Source organism: Triticum dicoccoides, chromosome 6A (genome assembly GCF_002162155.2).
Source record: "Triticum dicoccoides isolate Atlit2015 ecotype Zavitan chromosome 6A, WEW_v2.0, whole genome shotgun sequence".
In the NCBI taxonomy this organism is placed as follows: domain Eukaryota; kingdom Viridiplantae; phylum Streptophyta; class Magnoliopsida; order Poales; family Poaceae; genus Triticum; species Triticum dicoccoides.
Genome location: NC_041390.1, coordinates 42012116 through 42029352, shown reverse-complemented (window position 1 = coordinate 42029352; position 17237 = coordinate 42012116). Strand labels below are relative to the sequence as shown.

The 17237-nt window shown below is 43.9% G+C and overlaps 1 pseudogene; it reads left to right on the top strand.

Annotated features, from left to right (window-relative positions):
- Positions 1 to 5297: 5297 nt before the first annotated feature.
- Positions 5298 to 7871, top strand: LOC119314539 (annotated as a pseudogene).
- The last annotated feature ends 9366 nt before the right edge of the window (positions 7872 to 17237 follow it).

Here is a 17237-nt window from a genome sequence, read left to right as displayed (position 1 = left end):
GGCGGAGTGGTTATGCGAGTGCGGGATCTCCCTGGAGACCATGGATCGATCCCAGCTTCTCGAACACATTTACGAACCCCTCCCGTGGGCTAAGACGACGGCCGATGAGCGTCGGGACATTAGTTCCACATTTGGAAACTAGGTTGACTTCTTTCAAAAATGAAGTTGTTCCTTTGCTTCCAGATTTGCCATGCCCCTATGATGAACACTAGATGAAGGAGTTTGGGAAAGATTGTCTGAGTGAGTGTGAGAGATGCAACACTCAATGGGTATATGTTTTTAAACATTTTAATTATCTTATATGCCATGTTCCATCAATCTAGTGGCTCCATCATAAACGAAAAATAGGTTCCGCGCTGACAATGGATTTGTATTCCACCATGCTAATAAGCATAGAACAACACCGTCCCTCTCTACTAAAACAATTTTCAGATTCTGCATCTCCTCGGGAAAAAAAAGGAAATTCAGAATTTGTATGGGTCAGGACTCAGGACAAGGATAACTGTATGGTAATCACAAACTTCTGTACTTTAGTGGCATGCGGCCAATGGAAAAGATAAAAGAATGCTAAAGCGTCTTTTAAAACATCCTGGTACTATGACAAAAATGATTTTATAATGGCAATACGCAAAAGTGCTTCAGTAGCGGGAATCTCACAACCCGTTACTAAAAATGGTCCAATCCGATGGACTGTAATTGAAAATAGAGGGCACCACGTTGTGGCACATTCAGTAGCAGGCTCGCAAGTGGCCCGCCACTGACTTGCGCTCCCCCCCCCCCCCCTATAAATATGGCATGGTGGGGGGCCAAAATTTCACAAGTCTGTTTTCTTGCAAAGTCTTAAGACAAGACGCAGGGTGATGCCAATGCTGTGATCTCTTTCCTCGACATGAGGGGTAGTTAGGGTTGCCTCTCCTTTCCATGTGTCTCTGTTTTCTCGCAAGGTCTCACATTTGTCGAAACATGTTCCTCAAGTTCCCGTTTTCAATTCAAATTCACATGCTCTCTCTCTTCCTCTCTTATATGCTTCAATGTAATGGTCACATGAGCCGCCCCATGTGATTGTGATTGGTATGATGTAATTACCACGGTGAATCCTATTGCTATGTGATGAACAATTAGCTTATGATCAGGTCATGATGTTGGATTAGAATTTATAGACGTATATTCTTGTCCGATTCATTAGTCCACTCATTTGCTAGTTTAGATGTCTCAGCAAGGTTTTTTTGTGCATAACCCCGAAAGTGGCTATGTCTGCAATCCTGTAAATGTTTGAATCTAAGTCCGGCCTAGAAAAAGACAAAGTAAAAACAAATCAAAAGGCGAATAGTGTCACAAAAGATAAAAACACAAAGACAAAATTCCAAACACTATTATTAATAGTTAGATTGGCTTTATTCTCTATGTGTAGTTTGAATTTGGATCTAAAATTCATGTCTAACTACGTTTGCATTGTAGTAGATGGTAGATCCTGAACGAAATCACCAAACCTGAGATAGTCAGCACCAAATAGAGCTCCAGGGCTTTTAAATTCGTTCACACATCAGTTCAACCAATATAGAGCAACAACCACAGGATATAACAACCTCCCACAGCATGACACAACCATAAACCAAGGAGATCAAAGGGGGGCCGAATGTCGAAACTATAGCGATTATGGTACGTAGGCAGCATACGGTCGATCTCCCAGAATTTACAGGGTGACGGATATCTACCACAGGAAACGCAGCCCATCAGGCACGAGATGCTACGAGCATGTATGTGTAGCACTTCAGTTCATTTCCACACACACCCTAAAGCAACCATCATTTGATTAGACCCACTTGTCATCGACAACTCTTGCTGGGTGGTTCAGTCCCCTGCTAGTTCAGTGTGTCTTCTGGAGTCGCCGCCGGAGAAGCTAGAGTCACCTCCTGCTTGGTGGTCACTGTCAGAGAAGCTTCAGTTCCTGCCGGTGAGTCTGGCAGAGTGTCATCGCCTGGATTCATCGACTGAGATGCCTTGGCTTCAGCGGATGGTGCTGCGCCTCCATCAACTGCTGCCGGTCGATCACGATTGCACTTCTTTAAGTGCATTCCACAGATCAGTTCGGCATGCTCTGTATAGTTCTTCCTCACATAGTTCTCCATGCACTTGTTGTAGGAGAAGTCTGTATGGGTACCATCCGATGACACCACGTAGAAGCACCGACTTTTCTGGAAAACGTGGTGCTTGTTGACCTGCCAAACATCACACACCATGAGCCAAATAAATATCTTGCATGTTTTAGTTATGAGATGCATCACACATTAGATATAGAAGGGCAAGTGGATTTCAACACATCTCTTTGCAGGTGATTGTATGCTGAATAACACTCGTTTGACTTTGTAGTTTGTACTGTGCTGGATAACGCTATGCTGGCTGAACTGTACCAATGGTGATACTGTGCTAAATGCTAATTGGCCAACTAGTAGTTCACCAACATGGAAAGCAATTTATACCAATGGTGACGTGTAGAAACCCTAGCCTATGGGGATGGCTTAATGCAAACTATTGAGAATGGGCAATCAGCTAGTGGTGCTAGAAACACTGTCAGGTGGTCGTTAAGGGCTCCTTTGATTCAAAGGAATTGCATAGAATTTTTGGAGGATTTAAACCCTTAGGAATTTTTCCTGTGATGATCGTTTAATTCGTAGGATTGGCATCCTTAAGAATTTTTCTATATGATCCATTTGTACTACATTTTGGAGGAAAATTTCCATCCACTCAAACCTCTTTGTAGAATTCCTTTGTTTTTCCTATGCTATCAAACATTCTTTCAAATCCTGTAGGATACTATGGGACATGTCATCCTATTCCTGCATTTTTCCTATTCCTTCATTTTGACAATCCTGTAAATCAAAGAGGCCCTAATTTGTGGCAAGCGGGGCAGTGGAGTCAGCAGGTGGCCATGTTTTTTAGAGATCCTTAAGGTGTTATCATCTTCAGAATACAGCTAAAGGTGTTTCACCTACATAAATACTCTCTCCGTTCCTAAATATTTGTCTTTCTAGAGATTTCAAATGGTCACCACATACGGATGTATATAAACATATTTTAGAGTGTAGATTCACTCATTTTACTCCGTATGTAGTCACCATTTGAAATCTCTAGAAAGACAAATATTTAGAAACGGAGGGAGTATAATAAAGATATACTCTCTTCATCCGGAAATACTTGTCATCAAAATAAATAAAAGAAATGTATCTAAAATTAAAATACATCTAAATGTCTGGAAATACTTGTCATCAAAATGAATAAAAAGAGATGTATCTAAAATTAAAATACATCTAGATACGACCCCTTTTATCCATTTTGATGACAAGTATTTCCGGACGTAGGGAGTACAAGGCAAAAGGCAGCACAAGAATCCATACCATTATATGATCAATTTCACCAGGCACCTTCTTTTCCTTTTCAGGGTGGTGTTCCAGAACTTTTTCTATGACAAACTTTTCATCCTCCAGGGGAAGTCTCACACCATCGTTGCAAGATTTAAGATAACAAAATAACTGTTTTGCATTCCGTGAAACACACAAAGCAAACAAGTAAGACAAATCGCGAGATAATTTACCTTGATTTGCGCAAGATCTTTCTGACCATTGTTACAACGGGTTCAATTTCTTGCAGAGCCTTTTTCGCCTCGGCTGGTAGCTCGTACCGCGGTCTTGGTGGCCTCTCAACAGGTCTCATTGGGAGCCTGCCTGGATTGCCTCTATTGTCCCTCCGGTTTTCTTTGGCGCCCGATCCATCCGATTTCCAGCCGTTGTAGGCGCCTGAAGCACTGGTCTTCCATTTATCAGCACTCGAGCCGTCGTCTTGAGCAGAAGTCCAACCATCCGAAGAATCTGGCTGCTTTGCATCAGAAATTTTCTCGTGTCCCTGGGAAATCGGAGCAGCACTCCATTCCGCATCACGGTTGGCGTCGGCATCGGCCTGGAAACCACTTTCCTCTGCTGCATGACCTTCTTCGGAATCGGAGTGTTCGGCGTCGGCGTCCTGGACAGGCTTACGTTTCTTAGATCCGAGCTCCATTGGGCTGCAAGGCAAAGGAAAGAAATGGATTCGGATTTTGTGAGCTCAGCGATGATGTTGATCAAGAATTTCTCAAAATTGCAAGAGAAGATCCAAACCTGGATCCAATTGGAAGATGATACGACACTCGGAAGGCTGGGTTCTTTCTTATAGAGAATTGATGAGGCACTTACACAGTCACCGAGCCGCCCATGGCAATGTGAACGCAAAGCAGTTTTGCTTTAAAATATCAGTTTTGCTAAAACACATCTAGATGTGCCATAAGTATTGCACATCTAAGTCCTATGTCATTGATCTTACGTTGAGATTTGTGTGGATTTTTTTTTCCTTTTTCTCTTTATGCTTGATTCACTCACTTAGATGTGCAATAACTATAGCACATCTAGATGTGCCCTAGACACATCCTTAAAATATCTTTTCGAGATTAGTGAGGCATTTTTTGAATTGGATTTTTTTTATTTTCAGAAATTTTCAAGGTTAATTGACAATGCTTCAACTAATATATATGACCGCATAGCCCATAATTTTCAACAGGGCGGTGGCCGCGGGCGGCCATGCCCATTGGTGCTCCTGTTTTGCGCGTCGCGTGTCGGAGGCCTTGGATACCACCACACGCCGCACGAAGGAGGGGCAGTACATGTACAGGGCCGAGGGCCACCAGGTTGTGTGTCGTACGTCACGCTAGGAGAGCATCGATGGCTGTCGGCTCGCCTTTCATCTTCACGGTGTGCCGTAAGGGGTCGGTCGGGAGGAGCGGCGCCGTCAATGGATTTGAGAGAGTAGTAAACTGGGGTAGGAAAAAAAATGGACACAACAAAGTACCATGACAGTGAGCGGATAAGGGTAAGCGAGCATGCGCTCGACCGCTCGATTGTGATGTCCAGCACGAACGATTGAAAAATTGACGTGGCAATAACTTGTTCCGTGATTCGTGCTACGAAATCGTACAGTATAAATAATGTTGGATTTTTAGCTTTTCCGAAATAAAACGTCAACCAAGAGGTAATATATTTTTTTCATACAGCATACTTTGACATGTATCTAACTTTTTTTTTGAAGTGGATGTATCTAATTTTTTTGGGATAATTCAAAACCAAAATTTGAAAGAGAAACGGGGGAGTGAGCCAGTGAGGCAGTGAGTCGAATGGGCTCATGGGCCTACCGCTTTGGTGAGTGAGTACTTCCCTTTTCTGCCTCAAAACAAAAAAGAATACTTCCCTTTGACGGTCGCCTTTAAGGATTTCAGAAGGAAAATAAGGATTCTCGCAAAAAAAAAAGGATTTCAGAAGGAAAGACGGGGAGTCCAACCTAGGATTCTCGCGGCGGCGGCGGCGATCCGGCGAGTGGACTTGACGGGGACGATCCGGCGAGGTGAGGTGAGCCGACAAAGCCGAGAGGCATCCATCCGTTCCATCTCTCCACCCTCGCGGTCGTTTGATCCTTCCGTTGCTTCGCAGCGCCGACGACGCGCGCCACCTACTGGACAGAATGCCTCCTAGCGGGAAGGAGCGCAAGAGTGCGCCGGCGGTGACCGCCACCGGCCACATCAGCGACCTCCCCGACCAGACGCTCCACCATGTGCTCTCCTTCCTCCCGGTGCAGGTGGCCGCGCAGACGTGCGTGCTCGCCCGGCGCTGGCGACACCTTTGGAAGTCCACTACGCATCGTCGGCCTCCAAGTTCAAGACCTCCGGAAGTTCATGAACCATCTGCTGGTCCTGCGTGGGCGCACCCACCTAGACACTGTTGAGATCAAATTCGATCGTTATGATGATGATGATGATGATGATGATGATGTGCGCTATGTGAACCTATGGACCCGTTTTGCCGTGATGTGGAAAGTTCGGGTGCTCACCCTTCATATCCTCATTGGTAACATTGTCTCTCAGCATCTGGTAACATTGGACCTTCATTCTGTAGCCCTACCAAAGGCCTTTCTTGATTTTGCTAGATGCCCACAATTGGTGAATCTGAAGATAGATGATTTCTTCATCAATGTCAATAAGATATCTTCCTGTTCCCTGAAGCATTTGAGCATCACTGGTTGTCGATCTGATTTGGATTTCCGAGTCCGTGTTTCTGCTCCAGGCCTTGTCTCTCTGGAACTAGAAGACTTTATTGGTATAACCCCTTTGCTTGAAGACATGGCATTACTGGAAGCCGCATGTGTGAATCTTAGTGATAGATGCAAAGATGTCTGCTTGAATTATGACTCTGGTGTTTTCTGTGGAGCTAAGGATAATACATGTAAGAATTGTGTTCCTATCAGTGATAATTGCAGCAGTGATTGTGTGCTTCTGGGTGGTATCTCACGTGCTAAACACCTCAAGTTGATATCTGAAATTGGAAAGGTATGCCACTCGTCTATTTTGTGTTGCACTATCTACATACTTGACTATACTGTTTTTTTTCCAGCCCATTTTCACAAGAGATCTGAAACACTGCCCTAAATTTAGCAAGTTAAAGACTTTATTACTTAACGAGTACTGGTGTGAGGCTCCTGACTTGGATCCACTAGCTTGCATTATGAAAAACTCACCAGTTCTAGAGAAGCTCACTCTTCAACTCTTTTCCAAGGTATAAATCTTCTAAATGGACAATTGCTTCAGTGTTAAGAGTTATAATCAGTTGTCCATCTTGGTTATTTTTTTTTCTTACCACAGGGACCAAATCATGAAGTGGAAATGAAAGGCCATAGGGACCAAATCATGAAATGGAAATGAAAGGAAGCTACAGGTCAATGGAGGGACCCTCTGCAATATCAGAGCACCTTAAAATAGTTGAAGTCAAGTGTAATGTGGTTGACAAGAGAATTCTCAAAGTTTTGAGGTTCCTGTCTGCACTTAACATGCGTAAGCTAACTAGTTTACATACTCTCTGTATACTGAAATTACCTTTCATATGTGCGAAAGAAACGTAAGAAAGCAGGCAGCAGATAAGAAACTCGTGAAGAACAGTTTTGTAGGGGTTCCAAATTGTTTGGTCAGGCGTAGAAAAAGGAACCAGTATAATTCATTATGTCAGCACGAAGGATGTGTAGTTTAACCGTTTTGCAGAAACAGCAAGTGTAACCAATATGTGGACTTGTTGATTGGCACTATCTTCGGAAGTTGACTCAAATTATTTGCTACTTCCATAGATCTTCGGAAGTTGACTCAAATTATTTGTTACTTCCATAGACTTGCGTGGGAGCCATTACAATTTGCATTACATTTTCTTCAAAAATATGTATATAGTGTATGCCATGATTGCTTATTTCAAATTTCATTTGCCATGAAATTGCTTTTGACATTTCCTGCATTCTCGTTTGGAAGCAGTTTAGCTAGATATTTCGTATTAGATTATTAATCAGAAATGGCTGTATAAAATATAATGTAACTGAGACAGTGAATCTCCATTATACATTCATACTTACTGAACTATGTTCCAGTAGCTTCGTATTCTTTGTTGAGTAACTGAGACTATTTTTTTTATTAATTAATGCAGTACATCAGACTCTTACATATTTGTTTTCCATTTCTGTACAGGATTCAGTTTCCAGTAAGGGTGAGAAGATCCGGGTTGTTGTCGATCTGCCATGCCTCGACCATTAGTACACACATATAATCATCTTATGTCAATTCTACTCAGAGGAATGGTGTACAATCTGTAGTATATCACTTATGAACTCTAGGCCATCTAGCTGGACTTGGTTTTATGGTATCTTGTAGTTTCTGTTACACTCTAAGCGTTTCCTTTTTAGCTTGGACCCATGACTGTTGTGTTATGACGCGATCCTTGTATTTTGTCTCCTGAACTATGACATGGATGTTTGGGAAAGTGGCGCAAGAGGTGTAGAGTTGCGTATATTGCACTTTTCGTTTCACTGCTGTTGATCTATTTTTCTGAAGTTGATATAGGCAGAGAAAACCGAAAATGAGCTGCAGCTTTGAACTTATGTTACGAGCAATGGGAGGGATACCCAGCAGTTGCTACTCTGAGTGATCTCCGCCACCCATTTTCTCATCCATATCTGCTGCTGGCACCTATGGGAGCACGGGAATGGCATGGTCTTCAACGGCAAGACGCTAACCTATGGCAGCAACATCTCCTGCACAAGTTGCAGGGCGATGCCAATGCTTGTATCTCTTGCCACGACATGGGTTTCTTGCGTGGTCTTGAGATTTGTAGAAACATCTTGATCAAGTTGCCTTCTGAGTACAAGTTCAGATGGAGAATTATTCCTTGATGAACATTCTGAACAAAAGTCGCATGCTCTCTGTTTATCTCCCCCCTCTCTCATACTTCAATATAATGGTCACATGAGCCGATTCACATGATGCAATTCCTGTAAATAAACGTAAAGAAAAAATTTCAAACACTATCATAGTTTGATTGGCTTTGTTTTCTAGTATGTGTGGTTTGAAATAGGATCTAAAAATTCGTGCCTAGCTAGGTTTGCATTGTAGACTGGTAGCAGATGGTAGATTCAGAACAACCCCTGTACCAAAATCACCAAAACCTGAGACAGCAGCAAGTAGAGCTCCCACACATCAGTTCAGCCAATATAAAGCAGCATTAACCACAGGATATGACAACCAGAAACCAAGGAGATCGAAGGACGATTGATCTAGCAGAACTTATAAGGTTCCCCTGGAAGACGGATAGCATACGATAGGAAACACGATCCATCAAGTCTAAAGATGGCTACTGCCAACCCCTCTTCATAACATGAAGCAAGTCAGGGCAAGCAGAAAGGTTTTACCACGAGATGCTACAAGCATGTATGTGCAGCACTTCAGTTCAGTTCACCCTAAGCAATCATCATTAGATCCACTTGTCATCAACAGCTCCTGCTGGACGCTTCAGCCTCCTGCTGGGTAAGTGTGTCTTCTCATCTTCTCGAGTCGCCACCGGAGAAGCTGGAGTTCCTGCCGGTGGGCCTGGCAGAGTGGCCTTGCCTGGAGTCGACTGAAATGCCTTGGCTTCAGTGACTGGTGCCGCGCCTCCATCAACTGCTGCTGGTCGATCACGATTGCACTTCTTGAAGTGCATCCTGCAGATCAGTTCAGCGTGCTCCGCGTACTTCTTCCTCACATAGTTATCCATGCACTTGTTGTAGGAGAAGTCTGTGTGGGTCCCATCTGATGACACCACGTAGAAGCACCGACTTTCCTGGAAAATGTGGTGCTTGTTAACCTGCCAGATATCACACCATGAGCCAAATTAATATCTTGCATATATTATTTATGATGTCTAACAGATTAGATATAAAAGGAAAAAACGGATCTCCACATCTGCTCTTCGCAGGTTGTATGGTGTTTATGAAGGCAGATGCGTGGAGTGCCACTCGTTTAAATACAATCTTCACTTTGTACTCCCTCCGTTTGGAATTACTTGTCTTGGATATGGATGTATCTAGAACTAAAATACGTCTAGATACATCCATTTCTGCGACAAGTAATTCCGAACGAAGGGAGTAGTTCGTACAGTGCTGGATCGGGTCAACGTGCCAATAAGAAGAAAATTTCAATTTATTTTATCCACAACTGTCCAGATGCTTTGAAGGTTCATGTTCAGAGTGCTGTGCTGTGCCCTCCTCCCCCACGGAGAAACACTTGGGTCTGCCTACTGTGTCGCATTTTGAACACATTTGTGGAACGGGCCAGACCAAGGGTGCAGGGATGGTGTGAGAAGAAACTATCTTGATGTTAGCATGCCACATCCAAGCTCGGAGCTGCAGGTTTTTTTGGCATGGCTGGGCGAAAAGTCCGGTTTATTCTCGGTACTGTCAGCCTACAGAGAACTAGCTGTAGGAGGTTCAGATGTTTTAAAAGAGGCGTGGAAGTGGAACTAGCTGTAGGTAGTTCAGATGTTTTGGAAGGCCTTGTGTTTTAAAAGAGATGTTTTAAAAGAGGTGTATAAGTGGAAGGCCTTGTGGCATATACTCCCCTGTTTTGGCAAGTTGAATACAGAACACATTCAGGAGGAGTTAAGCTTCTGCCCTTTATGTGGCCGTATGGAGGAGTCACTAGATCATGGCTTATTGAAGTGTGAGCATGTCCCTTTTCTGGTGTGCTGCGCAGGAGTTCTTCGGAATCGATATGCCAGTTTTACACCCGGAACTTGGACGCAGGGTTTTACAGTCTTCAGAATAAAGGTAAAGGTGCTTAACCTAAATAGAAAAGATATAGAAGGCAAAAGGTAGCACAAGAATTCATACCATTATATGATCAATTCCACCAGACACCTTCTTTTCCTTTTCTGGGTGGTGCTCCGGAACTTTCTCTATGATAAACTTTTCATCCTCCAGGGGAAGTCTTACGCCATCACTGCAAAATTTAAGATACGGAATATATTTAAGATGGTATGAACAAAATAACTGTTTTGTATACCATGAAACACACAAAGCAAATCGTGAAATAATTTACCAAGATTCACGGAAGATCTTTCTGACCATTGTTACAATGGGTTCAATTTCTCGTAGAACCTTTTTTGCCTCAGCTGGTAGCTTATACTGTGGCCTTTGAGGCCTCTCAAAAGGTCTTGTTGGGAGCCTGCCTGGATTATCTCTTTGGTCCCTCCGGTTTTCTTTGCCATCCCATCCATCCGATGGAGCAGCACCCCGCACATTATCTGACGGTGAAGCAGCCACGTTGCCCCAGAACTCCTGCTGTGCAGTACAAGTCTGAACCTTCGCTGCCCCACTCGAAGCATTCCCTGCATCCACAGGCTCCACAGTACAAATTTTAGCTGCCCCACTTTCCCTGGAATCATTCTTTCCATCCATATGATCTGCATTATAAGTTTGAGCTTTCGCGGACGCACTCCCCCAGGTGTCATTCTGTGCATTCATATGCTCTGCAGTAGAATTCTGAGCCTTAGCTGTCACAGTACCCCATGTATCATCTTGTGCATCAACGTTCTCCACTGTTGGGCCTCCCCAGTTACAAGAATCATTCCCACCACGTGTATTTTGTTCCCAGCTTGCATTCATCATTGTGCCATTTTCCCATGAGCTGCCCCTATCAGTAATTTGCTGTTCAGGATTATCTTCAAAAGTGGGCACACCATGGGTCCCATCCCGTTCCAGTGACAAGCAAATATCATCCATCGTGTTGTCTTCAACAAGGTAGTCCACATCGTCCAAGAATGTGTACGCAGCCTTTTCTTGGTCGGTCCTCGCGATGGCCAGGAAATCATACAGACCGTCACCATACTCCTTGTTGCTTTTCAGCTGCAATGGTCAAATCTATTAGATATAATAAAACCACAATACGGGCCAAAGATAGAGAAATAGGCTAGAAACTCCCACAAAAAGAACCAAACATCCAGCCATTGATTTCTTAGTACATCACAACCGTCAGATTTACATAACCACGCCAAAACAGATTGTAACCATTAGATCTACATAATCGTACCTAAACAGAACGCATCCATTAGATCTTCATAATCTATCTTCTATTATATATTAATGAAACGAAAGAAAACGAACAGACAAGATTTAAAAGCATGGAAGGAAGGCTGAGATTTATAAAAATCTTGGAACCTTTACGCTGGAAGGTTTGTCACAAGTCAAGTTGAAAGTTGTGGTTGGATTGCAATAGGAAAGATCCTCAAGAACTATCTTAGTTACAAACTTACAATTACATCAATACATAAATAAAACTATGTGCTGCAAAACATTTGCAGATTAAAATAATGGCTTTGCTTTGACGTTAGGTACACACAAATTTAGAACAACATAGCTCATCGCCGTGGACATGATCATGCCATGGGGATAGAAGCGACAATGCATGTGTACTCGACATTCTCTAGCATTCATCAGTGGCCCATCAATTATTGAAGAGTGCTGCCTCAGCAACAAGCCCTCAGGTTATTAGTATGCATCAACCATGAGTCAGATAAGAGAAGAATACAAACACTCAGCGACACAAGGACTCACAACGGAATTAGTAATGTAGTACTCCCTCCGTTCCAAAATAAGTGTCGTTGGCAAAGCTGAAAGCAACAAAATTCTTATACGTAGAAGAATTCTGTTGCTTTCAGCTTTTGCCTCATATATGAGCACAACCCAATCTTATTGAAAGAAGTGTCAGTTAAACGAAGCACCTACTGACATGCATGCTGCAAAAGTGAAAACAGAGCATTTGCTAGCCTATCGAATTCTCTCCAATTATTTGCACTCTGACCTCACAGTGCCAAATATAATGATCCAAACATTTGAATTGATGAACTTGTTTTTATTTAAGTGGTCAGTTTTTGGCGTTGCATATTGAGGAAGTTCTAGCACCCTTTTCTAGTTCTGTTAATATACACCAATACTTACGTTGCTTCAGATGGAGAAACAACAATTCAACTAATAGGAATAAGTTATGCATGCATATAAGCATATGGAGGCATGCCATTGCAGTAAACAAAAAACACAAGTGCAATAGGAGAAGTGCCAAAATGCTGGTGGAGAAAGGGTCACAGTCATCTATGAGCAATCAATCGTTTAGATTTAGTTTTACAATTTCACAAGAAAATGTTGTGGGAAAGGAAAACACCGAAAGATGAGGGTGGAAGAGGAAAAACTAGGTATTTAGCTACACCATTTATAAACATTTATATATGGGACTGACATACCAATGTCAATGTAGTTGTGAACCTAAATCCAATAACAATTAGTTGCAGCTATGAACAACTGACAGAATAAATAATACAAATATTGCACTATGTAGTCAATCTAGCCGCGCAAATTCTCTGGTCACCCCCCGCTAGTTAAAATATAAAAGTGTAATTTCACATGGTTAGATAATGCAGTGGAAAAGCTTTGTAGCAACATTCAATTCTTTTTGTAGTAAGACAGTGAATTGTTTGATTGGCCGTACCATCTGAAGAACTTTACCCCCAACAAATACTGACTCAAGCTCCATTACTGGTATGAATAATAAGCTCTGGCGGGTTGGAAAACCATCTTACCTGATTTTCGTTCCAAAGAATCTGAAAACATGACCCAGTGCCAAGTGTTGAATGCTTGCCCCATGAACATGATGAGACCACACAACCCAATGAATCAGTATGGCATTTCTCTGCAGCCTTCTCGAAGCATTTTATAGGGGTCTACAAAAGACAACCAGGACATCAGCATAGCGAGGTGATAAAACAAATAAAAAAACAATCTCAGAAATAAACTTACAAGCAAGGTGGACTCTGCAAAAGGTGCTTGAACTTTTAACGAACTTAAGGTCGCCTTGTAACCATCACTGTGGAACCCATTCAAGTTCCCAGTGCATGTCATGCTGTTTGCCACAAGTATCAAATGGCCCTTCAGAATTCCTATAGCAACCGTCTTCATACTTCTCGAAAGACGCTGCACAAAGCATCAAACAAAAAAATATCTAATGAAACAGGGCATAAAGATAAAAGTTGCCAACAGGCGCTGCACAAATCAACAACCACAAAACAGTTGGAGAAAAATTGATTTTCATAATAAGAGTTACAACACTTGGGTCAAACAGGATGAAAGGTAAATCACTAACCAGCAATACATGTCAGATTTAAATGAATGATAAAATTTAGGATGTTTGTAAGGATACTGAACCAAAAAATGGAACCAAACTGTACACTTAGTATGGTTTTGGTTTACGGTATGTGTGGAAATCAAAAAATCATATGGCCTCGGTTAGTTTGGTATAAAAACAGAAAATTCTAACCAACTGCCAAACTCCTCTTATAGCCAGATTCTCCAACCGTTGGAATTTGGGCGCCTGGCTTCAGGATGGTCAAGCCCAACAGGCAGAGACACTCGTGCCACGTAGCCATCTTCCAAAAGAGTTGTGAGAGCAATGCGGGAACCCTAGTAGCCGCTGCCACAGGAGGAATATTTGGTCCCCTCGGCTCCAGATGCCATCTTGGCACTAAGAGGTGGGGGCATCTCGAATCTTCAAGAAATTTATAGTCCTCGTTAGCATTCAGTAGTCATCGTGATATTTTTGGGAATAAAATTATCTTGGTTTTTTGTGGCGGTGCCATGGAGCCAGAGAGGTTGGCGTCCTCGCAGAACCATTTTTCATGAAATACTAGTATATCGTACCATACTCTCAGCTAAATTGCATGCATCTGCAGTTACATACAAGGATATATGTTCATCATCAGAATGCACAGGTATAAATAGTGCATGGGAGGACCCACAGGAGGAGTACACACTAGAAAACAAGAGCTGCAAATTTACTGTTTAGATTCTTCAGTGTTCAGTACCTGGCCCTAATACCTTAAGCACAGGAACTCAGAATACAAAACCAAAGGCCACACATGTTACGGCATATCTCTCTCAAGGTAGTTTTGGTGATTGATGACAACATGTTTGCGGACTAATCTTGTGCTTTGAATAATTCACAGATTCTCCCCTGGCACGAGACGCTTTCTTCCCCTCGGAGTGTATTTCAAGACGGTGTAGCTCTTTCGTTTCTTTCTCAGTGGACTAGTTGCGTAGAGGGCACCGTACTATCAAGAGGGGGTCCGCTGGGATTTTGCATGGGTGGAATCATCACGTACACATCAACTTCTCACCCTCCGAGCTTTTCCTGTCCATTGAAGAGATCTCTCCTCTCTTCCTTGTTCTGTCTGGGTCTAAGCGGCAGTACCGCGCACCCAGCGGTAGTACCGCTAAGAAGCCACAAGCGGCAGTACCGCTTCGCAGCGGTAGTACCGCTGTGGCTCCACAGCAGTAGTACCGCTGGGGGCCTGGCACATCCGCCGTGTCCTCAGCTTTTTTGAGAGATCCCTTCTCTCTCTCTCTCTCTCTCTCTCTCGCGCCCCAGCGGTAGTACCGCACTGCCTGCGGTACTACGACCGAAGGGTCACAAGCGGCAGTACCGCTTCACAGCGGTACTACCGCCCTTGACCCCACTGCCGTAGTACCGTTGGGTAGTCTGGCTCCTACCGCCTCGATTCGAGAGGTCTTTTTCTCGTGTCGGGTTTTGCGGCACTAGTCAAGGTTGTAGTGGGGGTAGTACCGTTCCAGGAGCGGTAGTACTGCCCTACCACCGCGGTAGTACCGCTATTGGGGTCCGTTCCCTACTAAGTCTCCTCAGCGCGGCAGTACCGCAGGGTGGCGCGGCAGTACCGTCGCCTGGCGGTAGTACCGCCCCCTCTCAGCGGTAGTACCGCCCTGTGCGGGGCTGGTTGGTGGGGGGGCAATGGGATTGTTGCCCCCACTATAAAAGGGAGTCCCCTTCCTCCTTCTCACTTACCTCTTCCTCCCCCAGAGCTCCATTTATTGCTCAAGCTCCATTAAATACTCCAAGCTTCATTTTGCCCGATCTATCTCCCTAGCCAATCAAACTTCTTGATTTGCTCGGGAGTGGTTGAGAAGGCTCCGATCTACACTTCCACCAAGGGATTTTTGATTCCCCCACTCATCCCTAGCGGATCTTATTGCTCTTGGGTGTTTGAGCACCCTAGACGGTTGAGGTCACCTCGGAGCCATATTCCATTGTGGTGAAGCTTCGTGGTCTTGTTGGGAGCCTCCGATTAAGTTGTGGAGATTGCCCCAACCTTGTTTGTAAATGTTCGGTCGCCGCCTTCAAGGGCACCAATAGTGGAATCACGGCATCTCGCATTGTGTGAGGGCGTGAGGAGAATACGGTGGCCCTAGTGGCTTCTTGGGGAGCATTGTGCCTCCACACCGCTCCAACGAAGACGTACTTCCCCTCAAAAGGAAGAAACTTCGGTAACACATCCTCGTCTCCACCGGATCCACTCTTGGTTATCTCTTACCTTTACTTGTGCAAGCTCTTTAGTGTTTCTACCCTTGCTTGCTTGTATGCTTGTTGATATTGCATCATATAGGTTGCTCACCTAGTTGCACATCTAGACAACCTACTTTGATGCAACGTTTAATTTGGTAAAGAAAAGCTAAAAATTGGTAGTTGCCTATTCACCCCCCCTCTAGTCAACCATATCGACCCTTTCAATTAGTATCAGAGCTTCGTCTCTTTATTAAGGACTTTACCGTCCAAAGAGTATGGTTGATACCGTAGACGGTGTGGAGGAACACTCCGGTGTGAATCCGATGTCGTCTACGGGAGATGGGGGAACTTCGGTCTCTCGTGAGGAGTTCAATGTGGCCTTGGAGACATCGAAAACCTCCATGACGACCGAAGTTGAAAGCATGTTTACTAAATTTCTTGAGGGGCTTAAACTTTCCACCGCACCGTTGAAAGTGGGTGATCCCGCCAACAAGGTGTCGGATGCTATCCCCGACAAGGGGGAAGCTAGTAGTGAAAAGGCTCCTTCTTCTAGTGGCAAGAATGGCACCGGCATCTTTGCCCATGTGGAACCACCACTTGTTTATGGTGGACCGGTTCCCTCCACTCATTTGAATCATGCCGGTCCTCCCCCTAAGATTGTGAAAAATGAGGATTTTGATTCTTGGGTTTACCACTTTAAACGTCATTTAAATCATGTGAACACTAACCTTTGGAGAATCATTGAAGAAGGTTTCTATCCACATGATCCAAGCAACTTCACTCCTCGAGAAGCCGTGGACAATCAATTCAATGAGAATGCTCTCTTCATCATTCAAGATGCAATTCCACCCGAAGACCTACCTCATCTTTGTCCCTTCGCCTTGGCCAAAGATGCATGGCATTGTGTCGTGTCTCTCTACCGGGGAAGTGCAAGCATTCAACGGTCCAACTATGAAGTGGTACAAGATGAGGCCGATGAGTTTGCAATGAAGGAAGATGAAGAACCTCGTGAGCTTTATCGGAGAGTAACCAAACTCGCGGTCTCACTACGAGATCACGGGAGCAAGGACACGGATGACAATTGGATCAAGCGCAAATTCCTCAAGGCAATGATGCCCTACCACAAGGCCATGTCCTCCATCATTCGTCAAAGACCGGACTTCCACACTTTGACCTCAAGCGAAGTGTTGGATGAGTTTGTGGCCATGAACATTTTGGACAAGACCGCCGACAATGCGGTGCTCCGTTCTCAACGGGCAAAGAAGCCTAACCTTGCATTGAAGGCCAAGCTCACCGTGGAAGAAGAAGAAGAGGAAGAAGAGGAGAGCAACCCCGAAGATACAAAGTATGCATATCATGAACACATGGCACTTGCTTCAAGGCAATTTTGGAGCAAGAAAAACTTGAGGCCCAACTTTAGCAAAAACAACTCGAGTGGCACAAGGGGCAAGCAACGTGTAAGAACTTGCTA